Source organism: Sphaeramia orbicularis, chromosome 15, assembly GCF_902148855.1.
Source record: "Sphaeramia orbicularis chromosome 15, fSphaOr1.1, whole genome shotgun sequence".
Classification (NCBI taxonomy): domain Eukaryota; kingdom Metazoa; phylum Chordata; class Actinopteri; order Kurtiformes; family Apogonidae; genus Sphaeramia; species Sphaeramia orbicularis.
Window position 1 is genome coordinate 54,053,493 of NC_043971.1, and position 12,533 is coordinate 54,066,025.

Below are 12,533 nucleotides of genomic sequence, written 5' to 3' on the forward strand. Positions count from 1 at the left end.
TTCATTAGGGCTGTAAAAAAATATCACTTCTGCAATATATCGTGATATTTCATTTCACAATACTGTATTGATATTAAAAAAGTACTGTATCGATACTTTTAGTTATTTATTCAAATGCAGATATTATGGAGGTTCATTTTTGTTTTTTGTTTTTCTTTTTTTTAATATTTTATTTATTATAATTGAACACTCTTTCATTAAATAATGTTAGTTCCTTTGTTGGAATTGCACAAAAATCCTGTTCTGATGTTAGTTGTGAACTAATAGAATCTGAACATTTGAACAGGATCTGAAACTGGAATGTCTGTAAAACAGAATTTCAGTTTGAACACAGGAACATTTTGTGAAATAGCATCAGATCCTGTTGTGATCAAATAAAAATGTGTTTAGTATTTGTGCAGATTTCTGGTGTAATTCAATTCTTCAAGGAAATAATCATTTTAAAAAAAGAAACAAACAAAAAATTGTTTTTTTTAATAGAATTATGATATATCGTGATATATCGTATTGTGATCCTAGTATTGTGATTTGTATCGTATCGCCAGATTCTTGCAAATACACAGCACTAGTGTTCATCTGATTTTTCAGAACCAGATTACTGCTGTTACCTGATAAAGCATATCAGATTATGCTATTTATATGATCAATAATAATCTGATAACTCCAGAAATGGGATAATGATCGGAGTAACAGTGTGAATGTAAACAGGCTCACAGTCTGTCAGGTGGTCTAACAGTATGACATCACAGCCTCCTCATCTGTCACCTCTGTGGAGTTTTTCAATACTTTTGTTCTTCACAAACTGGTTCAGTCTTTCTTCATGCATGCACCATCATGTCAGCGAGCTTTTCACATCACAGCTCATCACATCAGTCTCTACAATGCAATCTGGTCATGAAAGAGCAAGGTGTACTCATGAAATAATCAATCAAATGGCAATAAATATTATTCAATAAAGTGAGGATTAAAGAGTCTTTAATCTGAAAATCTACCCAAGGATGGACTTTTCTGTCTGAGAGAGAATGCAACATGATGTTCAGGGTTTTGAAGGCAATTAGAGCTGCAGCCATCGATTATTTTTGTAATCGATTGTTTCACCTCTAAAGCAAACACTCGAGTATCTAAACCTGCAGTTGCTTGAACATCTGCATGAGACTGGCTCCAAAAGTGAGTCCATCCCCACAGACCCCATGTTTAAACGTCCAACTGAACAGCAGACATAAACACGTTTGAAGCCTGGAACAAAACGTTTGGTCTCTACAAGGTCAGTTTCAATTTGTTCATGAAATTAGCTTTACCTGCAACATTAGCTAATGATAGCTTTAATGTTATAGCAGTGGTTCCCAACCGTTTTTGGCTCATGACCTCATTTTAACATCACAAATTTCTGGCCACCCCAGACATTCAAAATGGAGACTTTTTTTGCTAAAATTAATTTGTTTTTGATCATGTGATAGTTTGCTATACTATGTTGTAAATAAACACCAATGTTAGAGGACATTTAGTCTATATAATGTCTATTATTGTGGACAGAGGCAGTAAATCCAGGTGTAGATTACTGCACAAAGGCAGAATTGGATTTTCCTTGGTCAGAATATGTCCAGTCGGTCCAGCTGTGATTTCCAAGGAGGACAATTAATACTGACCAAACAAGAACTGAAACTATGAATTATGAAAGAGCTGCAGCATCTGAAACTGACCACAATGAACATTTGACACAGAAACAGAACCACAGTGCTGCAGTTTCACAACCACAGTTTGTCTGCTATGGATTGGGATTGTCTCTGTCAACTCAACATATATTTTTTATTAGTAAGTGTTTTGTTTTTTTTTCTTTTATCAATTACTAGAAAATTCAGGTGACCCCATTTGAATTCCAGGTGACCCCACATGGGGTCCCGAGCCCAAGGTTGAAAAACACTGTGTTATAGTCTTTCAGGTACCTTGCTAATTATGACAGCCAGTGCTAAATAATGTATTTGTACCTTAAGGCACATCTTTAATAAAAGTGGTATAAGAAAAGTTGATGAACACAACTGTAAAGTGTTAACATTTATAAAGCAGCTGAAATTATTTGGAGCAAATGAGCAAAAGTGGCTAATTTTAGAATTCAGTATTTCCAGTGAGCCACCTTGTTCTTTAGCCCAGTTAGCATTAGTGCATTTACGTATTAAATAAAGTTAAAATTACTGTTATGAAACTGTGTTAATGTGAATAGCTGGGACTAACATAACAGTGTTTTTTAGCAATACATTTGGTGTTTTCACTAAATCAGTGTTAGTTTCATCAATCCGTCTTCCCCAAATATGATCAAATCTGGCTCCAAAAAGACAGCAATGGTGAAATGATAAAGTAAAAAAAAAAAATTAATTAATTAATTAAATATTAATAATAATACAGGAATTATATTATTGAGTTACACATTTGATTGAAATTTATTTTAAAACCTTCATGGATAAAACAATTCAGTTAGTTAATGTGAGTTTAGGGAGAATTCGGTAAATTAGCTGATAAATACACTTCAATAAAATCCAATGAATCAGGTGCAGCTATCCACACTGATGCCAACTTAGCACTTCTGTTGCCTGATTTAGCAACTTTTCAGACTATCTTCTAAACTTTTATTTCATAAATGACCTAGCAACAAATTTAACTACTTTTAAAATCTGTTTGGAAACTTTTATCAACTTTTGAAAAGTGACTCAGACACTAAAACACACACAATCAGCACATGGAAGCTTAGCGTCCAGCCCGGCCGAGCTCCGCCCACAGCTCCGTTCACCCCCAGAGACACCGAGCGTCCGGGGGCGGGACAACATCGTGGCATTTCTCCAATTAGCGTCCAGTTTTGAGGCAATGAAAAAAACCAGTTCCACTCAGTCCCACTGAAGTGCATGGACGCTGAGCGTCTACGGACAAATGCACTGAGCAGAGATGGAATGAGAAAACACAGACACGGGAATGGAGGAGAAGTGAACAACATCCAGTCCACTGATCTGGGATCAAACTGATTCTGAACCAACTGGTCTGAGAGATGAACGTGTTCCAACACATTTGGAGTCAATGAAATGAAAACACAGCTGCTCCTGTCAGTCGTCCATCCTCCTCAGTCTGGTTCTGCTCCAGGTTTCTGCTGTTAAAGGGACTTTTCCTTCCTCTGTGTCCACTCACTAGTGTTTGCTCCTGGAGGATTCTGTTGGTTTCTGTCAATTGGCTTCAGTCTGGTTTGGACCAACTCTATGTGTAAAGTGTCATGAGAGAACTTTTGTTTTGATTTGCCGCTATATAAATAAAATTTGATTTGATTTGACAACTGTACATATTTGACCATTTAATTTTCATAATTTTAGGGGAAGCTGAGCTTCCCTTGCAGTCTCTGAGAAATCACCTCTGATATGTTGAAAATATCCGTATTTCCTAATGATAAAGAATCCTTTTAAAAATTCCTGGATCCAGACAGTGATCCGGATCATTCCCAAAATGTAATCATTTGTTACTCGTCCCATTTCTGACATTTCCTGAAAATTTCATCAAAATCAGTTCATAACTTTTTCAGTTATGTTGCTAACAAACCAACAAACAAACAAACAAACAAACACACCCTGGCAAACACACAACCTCCTCGGCGGAGGTAATAACTGTGAGTGCCTTTCAGGACAGACCGTAGACACTTTCACTACTGCGCAGTTGGAAACACTGTCTATCCCGCTCAGATGTACAGACAGAAATCCGAGTGTGCCTTCGTGCAGGTTGTGTGGGTTCAGATGTGACCTCAGCAGGACCAGCGGCTGTTCAGGGAAACACCTTCACCCCTCCACAGACTAGAATTGGCCTTTTGACCTTTGAACCGCGGTGCCAGGCTGTGACCTCCAGGACTCTCTGGCGCCTTCATTACAATGACAGGCCACAGGTGCTCATGCCTGAGTGTTAAAGCCTGGACAGCTGTCCATACAGCACTAACCCCCTGACTCCCATACTAGCTCTGCTTCATCTGCTTCATCACTTCTGACTCCTATTTTCAGCCTCAGCCATCGTAGACACTGTGACCTCTGACCTTTACACCTGGATAAGTGAGTAGAGGAGGACTAAAAATGAATTCAGATACTTCAGATGTAATCTGTGGGGGGTAGGGGGTGCAGTGGATAGCACTGGTGCCTCACACACAGAAGGTCCTGGGTTCAATTCCAACACCAGTCGATGGGGGTGGGACCTTTCTGTGTGGAGTTTGTCTGCTCTCCTCGTGTCTGCGTGGGTTCTCTCTGGGTACTCCGGCTTCCTCCCACCATCCCAGGGCTGTCAAACTCATATTCTTCTGGGAGCACAATATAAAGCACAGCACAGTATAATCTAAAATGGGCCAGACCAGTAAAATAATAATAGCATGATAACCAATGAATAATGACAACTCCAAATTATTTTACTGCAAAAAATAATGCTCAATTCTGCCAATATTTACATTTACAAACTAGCCAAACAAAAAGAATGTGAATAACCTGAAAAAAATGGAATTTGCTAAGAAATACAAGTATGTTTTTGGACAGAAAATAATGAATAAATGATAAAAATGCTTCCACAGGACTCAGACTGTCACAGTTCCAAAGGTTAAATTCCTTTATACAGTCGGTATCTGCCTCTGACTCCTGTGGCTGACATTTGGACTGAATGGGGTTAATGGACTTGAATGAAACCCCCACCCTCACCCCCAGAGGTGAGCAGCACTGACGGTGACAGTCATTTCCATCTAATTTCTGTGTATTGAAAATAATATTTCTCAAGTAAATAGAAACCATAATCGTTTTTGAAATTAAAAATCATGATGTTTACATTTAAAACCTCTAAAATGACCACATTTATTTTACAGCATTGGTTATGACACTCATAAATAACGCGGTAAATTAACATTCTTGTGAACATGAACAAAAAATTATTTAGTGGTAACAAATGACACCAAAAAGAATATCTAATTTGACTAAATTTAATCATTTCTTATAGCAATATTTCTAACTGTTAAGTATAGATCATACTAAGATTTTCCGCATATTTAAGTTCCTATACTTTTAATTCACTTTTGTGTAATCTAACTACACTTCTGACAAATATTTATATTATATTATATGAGTTTTAATGTACTTTTTGTTGCTGGCATTAATTATTTAGGCTGCATTTCAGTGCTTTTCACAACATTTTTGTAGTACAACTTAAAATCTATTCTTTTACATGTCACTTGCCAGATGAAATGAAATGAAATAGAACTCTTTTTTTGATAATAAAGATAATAATAGCAATAAGTATAAAAACAGTAGTGGAAAGTGGCAATTGCACATTATATGTATTACTAGAAGTAATACATGAAAACTAATAATAAAAGTAGTAGTAATAATAATAATAATAATAATAATAATAATATTTTTTTATTTTGAATTTTGAAGTGCCATCCATCATAAACAGAACCGTGTGTTTACATTCAGAGCAAACGGAGGCAAACAGAGGTTTGCGCTGCTGCTGTCACTGCAGGCAGCTGTGCGAACCTCCATTTCCCACAATGCACATTGCGACAAAAAATTCCGACGATGCCCAAGTTCCCTCCTGGCTCTGAATGTAAACACATGGTTTTGTTTCTGGTGGATGGCACTAAGAAATTGTTCACCGTAATGCAAGAGATTCAGGTGAGGAATGACAGACAGACGAACAGATTCGTGATACCTAGGCTATGTTTTACAGATCTGATGAAAAATTGGTCACGAAAGTCTCCTGCACCTTTAATGAGAGCCCCAAAGGTAGAGAAAAAGGTTAGTTTTGCAAAATATGCATGAAATCCCATCCCTAACTCTGGATTCCATCAGAGGTGGTCAAGTCCACTCTAAACAACATGACTGTTTGGATCGTGTTCAGTGCTGCCATTCTTCTAATCACCACCTACAGGTCTGGGAACTGTGGGTAGTTCCAGTACAAACTACAGCGGTCAGATACATTTAGTTTATGAGTGAAATCTCATTGTCTAAAATAGTTGGCCATCATGTGGCGCTGTGGCTGAGCTGGTTAAAGCACCTGTCTCGTAAACAGGAGATCCTGGGTTCAAATCCCAGCAGCGCCTGATGCAAAGGGAGGTTTCCAACAACAGGCAGTAGTTTATAAGCTCCCTAAGGCTACGAGGTTAACACTTCATAAAACCTATATCAGCAGGACTCAAGACAAACCAGTGTTCCCCAATGCAACTCTACTTATTCCAATCCAAATGTTGTTTATAAAGCACTTTAAAACCACCACAGGGGACCAAAGTACTGTACAGAAGACTGAAAACACAATATAAAATGAATGAATTTAGTTTTGGTTTTACATCAGTCATTGTACTCAGTACATTAATCATAATAAACATAAAACCAAAAAAGAATAGGCTAGAAGCAAAAGCTTCTTTTTTTGCCTATCCTTTTCAACTAATACACTGCTTACATCAACTTAAATGTGTACAGCATCGAGCATTCACACCAGAATAATAAAAAATAAAATGAAACAACAACAGAAACATATCTACCATCTCAATTCAATATTTCTGAATAATTTTAAAGTCAAGGTACTGTATTTTTTTTTTTTTTTGCATCATAAAGTCCATCCCATAATTTCACCCCCACAGTCCTAGTTCATCTAGACTTCACATTTGTCCTCACTTTAATCCACTCACACAAATGAAAATCTTTGAAATTCAAATTACTGTCTCTTAATTCCAAGAACCATGACTGGTATTTGCAACAATACTATTTTTATCCTTCATGTTCCATATAGCTATTTAGAAACAATTCTTTAGACCTCTTTATAAATATATTTATGTTTGTACTTTCCTTTGTCTCCTGTTCTAGATAGTTCCACAGCTTGTTCTGCACACACTTTTCATTGTGGTTCTTACTTTAGGTTTTTTTTTTAATTTAGCTCTCCCCTTAGATTGTATCCCCCTTCTCTTTCAGTGAACATTCCCTGGATATTTTTTGGCAGTTGATTATTTCTTGCAATAAAAGCATTAGGGTGGTCCAAAAAAATTTTTTTTCAGATTCTCTGGATTCGAACCCTGCATTTGGTTCCATATGTGGCCAAATTACTTCAGTCCAAATTTTGTGCAAATTAACTAATATTCAGAGGTGTCACAAACAGGTGCAGATGTCTCTATACACTCTAACAGAACTATCCAAATGAATAAGGCAGATTAGAAGAATTTGTAATTTTATTCTCAATATCAAACTGACACTCACATAAAAATGTTCCTTAGAAAGTCCAACAACCACTGTTGGTTTATTATTGAAATGACCAAAAATGTTCCTGTGTTCTTTGACAACTTGTTGCCAGCACTGTTTGTGATCTGCATTTGTTGTTCGGCTACAGCTGAAGTCTGGAATAAGCTCCGCCCCTCTGTCAGTGACATCACTGACAGCTTTAGTGGAATGCCCAGTTTTCTCCTCCTTCTGAAAGTCTGCATCATCAGCCCAGTCTACTGGAGGAACTGTTCAGAATGTTTGTGGCAGATCCAAAGGTTCAAACAGACGCATGGTGCTGGTGGAGACAAAAGCCCTGATCTGCTTCCCTTCACAATCTGATGGATGAAGGACATCCCAACGCTTTAGAGGAACCAAAGAACCTGCATTTAACATCATGGTGTCCACCATCAGCTGCTTCTGCTCTGGTGTCACACTGGAGTCACAGAATGGACCACAACCAGTTCTACACTCCAGTACCACAGATGTGGGCGGAGTTACTTCATCCATATATTTACTCCAGTACCACAGATGTGGGCGGAGTTACTTCATCCATATATTTACTCCAGTTCCACAGATGTGGGCGGAGTTACTTCATCCATATATTTACTCCAGTTCCACAGATGTGGGCGGAGTTACTTCATCCATATATTTACTCCAGTACCACAGATGTGGGCGGAGTTACTTCATCCATATATTTACTCCAGTACCACAGATGTGGGCGGAGTTACTTCATCCATATATTTACTCCAGTTCCACAGATGTGGGCGGAGTTACTTCATCCATATATTTACTCCAGTTCCACAGATGTGGGCGGAGTTACTTCATCCATATATTTACTCCAGTTCCACAGATGTGGGCGGAGTTACTTCATCCATATATTTACTCCAGTACCACAGATGTGGGCGGAGTTACTTCATCCATATATTTACTCCAGTTCCACAGATGTGGGCGGAGTTACTTCATCCATATATTTACTCCAGTACCACAGATGTGGGCGGAGTTACTTCATCCATATATTTACTCCAGTACCACAGATGTGGGCGGAGTTACTTCATCCATATATTTACTCCAGTTCCACAGATGTGGGCGGAGTTACTTCATCCATATATTTACTCCAGTACCACAGATGTGGGCGGAGTTACTTCATCCATATATTTACTCCAGTACCACAGATGTGGGCGGAGTTACTTCATCCATATATTTACTCCAGTTCCACAGATGTGGGCGGAGTTACTTCATCCATATATTTACTCCAGTACCACAGATGTGGGCGGAGTTACTTCATCCATATATTACTCCAGTTCCACAGATGTGGGCGGAGTTACTTCATCCATATATTTACTCCAGTTCCACAGATGTGGGCGGAGTTACTTCATCCATATATTTACTCCAGTTCCACAGGTGTGGGCGGAGTTACTTCATCCATATATTTACTCCAGTTCCACAGATGTGGGCGGAGTTACTTCATCCATATATTTACTCCAGTTCCACAGATGTGGGCGGAGTTACTTCATCCATATATTTACTCCAGTTCCACAGATGTGGGCGGAGTTACTTCATCCATATATTTACTCCAGTTCCACAGATGTGGGCGGAGTTACTTCATCCATATATTTACTCCAGTTCCACAGATGTGGGCGGAGTTACTTCATCCATATATTTACTCCAGTACCACAGATGTGGGCGGAGTTACTTCATCCATATATTTACTCCAGTTCCACAGATGTGGGCGGAGTTACTTCATCCATATATTTACTCCAGTACCACAGATGTGGGCGGAGTTACTTCATCCATATATTTACTCCAGTACCACAGATGTGGGCGGAGTTACTTCATCCATATATTTACTCCAGTACCACAGATGTGGGCGGAGTTACTTCATCCATATATTTACTCCAGTACCACAGATGTGGGCGGAGTTACTTCATCCATATATTTACTCCAGTACCACAGATGTGGGCGGAGTTACTTCATCCATATATTTACTCCAGTACCACAGATGTGGGCGGAGTTACTTCATCCATATATTTACTCCAGTACCACAGATGTGGGCGGAGTTACTTCATCCATATATTTACTCCAGTTCCACAGATGTGGGCGGAGTTACTTCATCCATATATTTACTCCAGTACCACAGATGTGGGCGGAGTTACTTCATCCATATATTTACTCCAGTTCCACAGATGTGGGCGGAGTTACTTCATCCATATATTTACTCCAGTACCACAGATGTGGGCGGAGTTACTTCATCCATATATTTACTCCAGTTCCACAGATGTGGGCGGAGTTACTTCATCCATATATTTACTCCAGTACCACAGATGTGGGCGGAGTTACTTCATCCATATATTTACTCCAGTTCCACAGATGTGGGCGGAGTTACTTCATCCATATATTTACTCCAGTTCCACAGATGTGGGCGGAGTTACTTCATCCATATATTTACTCCAGTTCCACAGATGTGGGCGGAGTTACTTCATCCATATATTTACTCCAGTACCACAGATGTGGGCGGAGTTACTTCATCCATATATTTCCAGCTGAATCCCTCAGACCTTGCTTTTGATAGTACTGCTCTTCTCTTACAGCTCAGCTCGTCTTTGCTGAAAATGAACAATTAGTCCATTTCCAGGAAACTTCAGCAACTTGTGCAACCTCTAAAACATCTGCTTTTTCTTCCAAATTTTTCCCAAATCATCTTTTGAATGAATAAACCTAATGCAGGGTTCTAATTGAGGTTATCTGAAACTTTATTTTTTACCAGGATTGTTGGACCACCCTAAAAAGCATTAAGAAACAATAAGGTCAAACACATAAAACAAGTTAAAATATAAAAACAGAAACATCTCAACATTGCAAGAGTGTTAAAAGGCCAAGGGGAACAGGTGGGTTTTAAGAAGAGATTTAAAAACAGGCAAGGAGGAGGCCTGTCTGATATACGAGGCAGGTTGGTCCATGATGTGGGACCAGCAGCAGTAAAGGCCTGGGGCCTCATGTTCACAGACTTGCATGGATTTCATACTGAAACCTGGCGTACACCCAAATCCAGAAAAGTCAGAACACACAAAAAAATCCAGATGTATAAAACTGTGTGTACGCCTGAATCCAAGTACACTTCCTATATTCATCCCAATCAGCGAGGAATTGAGCGCATATGTTGGAGTACCTGACTCCTCCCTCTCCACGCCCACATTTAAATATGCAAATTAGTATAAACAGGGTCTGCAGGTGGGATTCCCTCTGGGATTCCCCTGTCTGCAGGATCAGACGATGACTTCAAGGTGGACGCGAAGCGGAGGCCGAAACAGGCGGAAGAAGAAAAGAGACGAACTGGGACTGTTTGAGGAAAGAGTCGCCGATATTGTGACACTTTTCTCACAGGGCTGATGCGGATCACCCCCAAGATAAATATATATTTAGTATTAGTGTCAGTCACACATTAGTTTATTCTACGGGTCATACAACAGTCTGATCACAGACAAACAGGATAAAGGTTCACACGTAATCATGTCAGGATATCAAAGAGGAAATCAAAAACTTTGACTCCTGTTTAATCACTCAAATTATTATTTTCCAACAATGAGACAGAAGACGCAGTACCATCCTCCTGTCACAGAAGCTTCTGTTGACTCCCCAGCGTTAGCCGGTCCTCCGGTCCGGTCGGACGGGCATCATGGGTCTGTACTGACCCGAGTCACAAGAGGACATCATGAGGACAATCGGCGGAGTCAATGAGCGACTGGACCGACAAATAAATGTTCTCACAGACATGAACACTATATTTATCAACCAATGAATTCTGTGTCCTTGTCTCTTTATATGGTTGTTGCTTAATGTCCTCCCGGGCAGGACTGGCACTGGTGGGTCCAGGGTTGGTTCTGGTTGGTCTGGTTGGTTCTGGTTCTGGTGGTGGATGTGCTGCTCTGACAGTAGGATGACGTGTCTGTGTGTTCATTGTTCTTCTGTGTATCTCCGATGTGCCCATCAATCGGAGGAATGACCTTTTTCACATTATTAACAGTTTCTCAGTGTCACCTCTAAGTGTCACCAATGGTTCCAAAGCACTAGAAACATGCTACTCCAGCTATGGACTTGGCGTGAAGGACCGCACATTTCCACGGTCATTTCACTCTTTATACATCTGAACGTGAGCGTGGAAAAGGGCGTACGCCAGGTTTTTGTGCGTACGCACGCTTTGTACATGAGGCCCCTGGTCTCCTCAGAGCTTAGCCGTTGTTCTCAGCACCATCAACAGCAGCTGATCAACTTCTTTCTAGAGAATGTATCATCATACCGTATCCAATACAAGCTCCTCCTCCTCACCTACATGTCCTCCTTAACCTGGCCCCTCCCTATCTCACTGACCTCCTTCAGCAGCACTGACCTGGACTGGGGTCAACTGTAACATTTCATTCCTTGTGTTTGAGATTAAGTCATGCATTTTGTATTTGTGCTGCACAGACATTTTCAAGGTCATTTATTAGCAGACACTTGAAGCTAGTTTATATAGCAGTTTGAAGACACTGGGTTAAAAGAGCTCAAAGTTAGAGACAGAAATGTCAAAAATGTTACAACTGTCCCTGGTCTCCCCTACCCTATCATGGACAAAGCCAAAAAGGCGGGCTCTAACGTGACTAGAATAACGTTCTAAATATGGTAACAAGGGAAAGTCTGCACCTAAAACCCAGCCTATTTTTGGGCAAATAAAAATGGTCTCTCAGAGTGAAAAAGTCAGTTGTTTCTGCAAATATCAGCTCAGTGTTTATTTTGTGTATGAATTAAACACTTTATACGGCTCGAACTCTGCTTGAGCTCTGACTTTGACTCGACTCTGTGTGCATTTACTTGACGAAGCTCCACTCCATACATTAGGGAGCACAGAGACATAAATTCAACATTCCAGAGTACAGTGTGGAAGAGCGTCAGAGACCAAAGATGTCTCCCACCTGCTGCTGTAGATTTTACACGACACAGACTCCTGATAGCCTGGCCAGCTATCCGTCTTTGTCAATGAGAAATCTGTCTGGAATCGCACGGCTTGAATCCAAATATGAAGGCGGGACTAACAGGCGCAGAGTAAACCAATCACAGATAAGATGGATGTGACGCTTTTGTCAGAGACACTAGAGAATACAGGGTGTAATCTGTAATTCAGTCCTTATTTCTGAATCAAGTAAACGACCAACAACAGTTGTGAAAAATTTGTGGACTTAGAACTGACTTTGACTCGCAACAAAACTGCCGAACTTCTGTCAGCCAGTGTTCTCTAAAATATCGTGGACCACATCT

At 39.8% G+C, this 12,533-nt stretch overlaps 1 protein-coding gene and 1 non-coding gene across 5 annotated transcripts in view; one reads left to right on the top strand and one right to left on the bottom strand.

Annotated features, from left to right (window-relative positions):
• The window catches only part of ldb3a (LIM domain binding 3a), a 111,234-nt gene that overhangs the window by 50,713 nt on the left and 47,988 nt on the right, over window positions 1–12,533 (bottom strand). The window lies entirely within an intron of this gene.
• Window positions 6,021–6,094, top strand: trnat-cgu (transfer RNA threonine (anticodon CGU)). The gene has a single exon. It is a non-coding gene; the product is annotated as a tRNA-Thr (tRNA).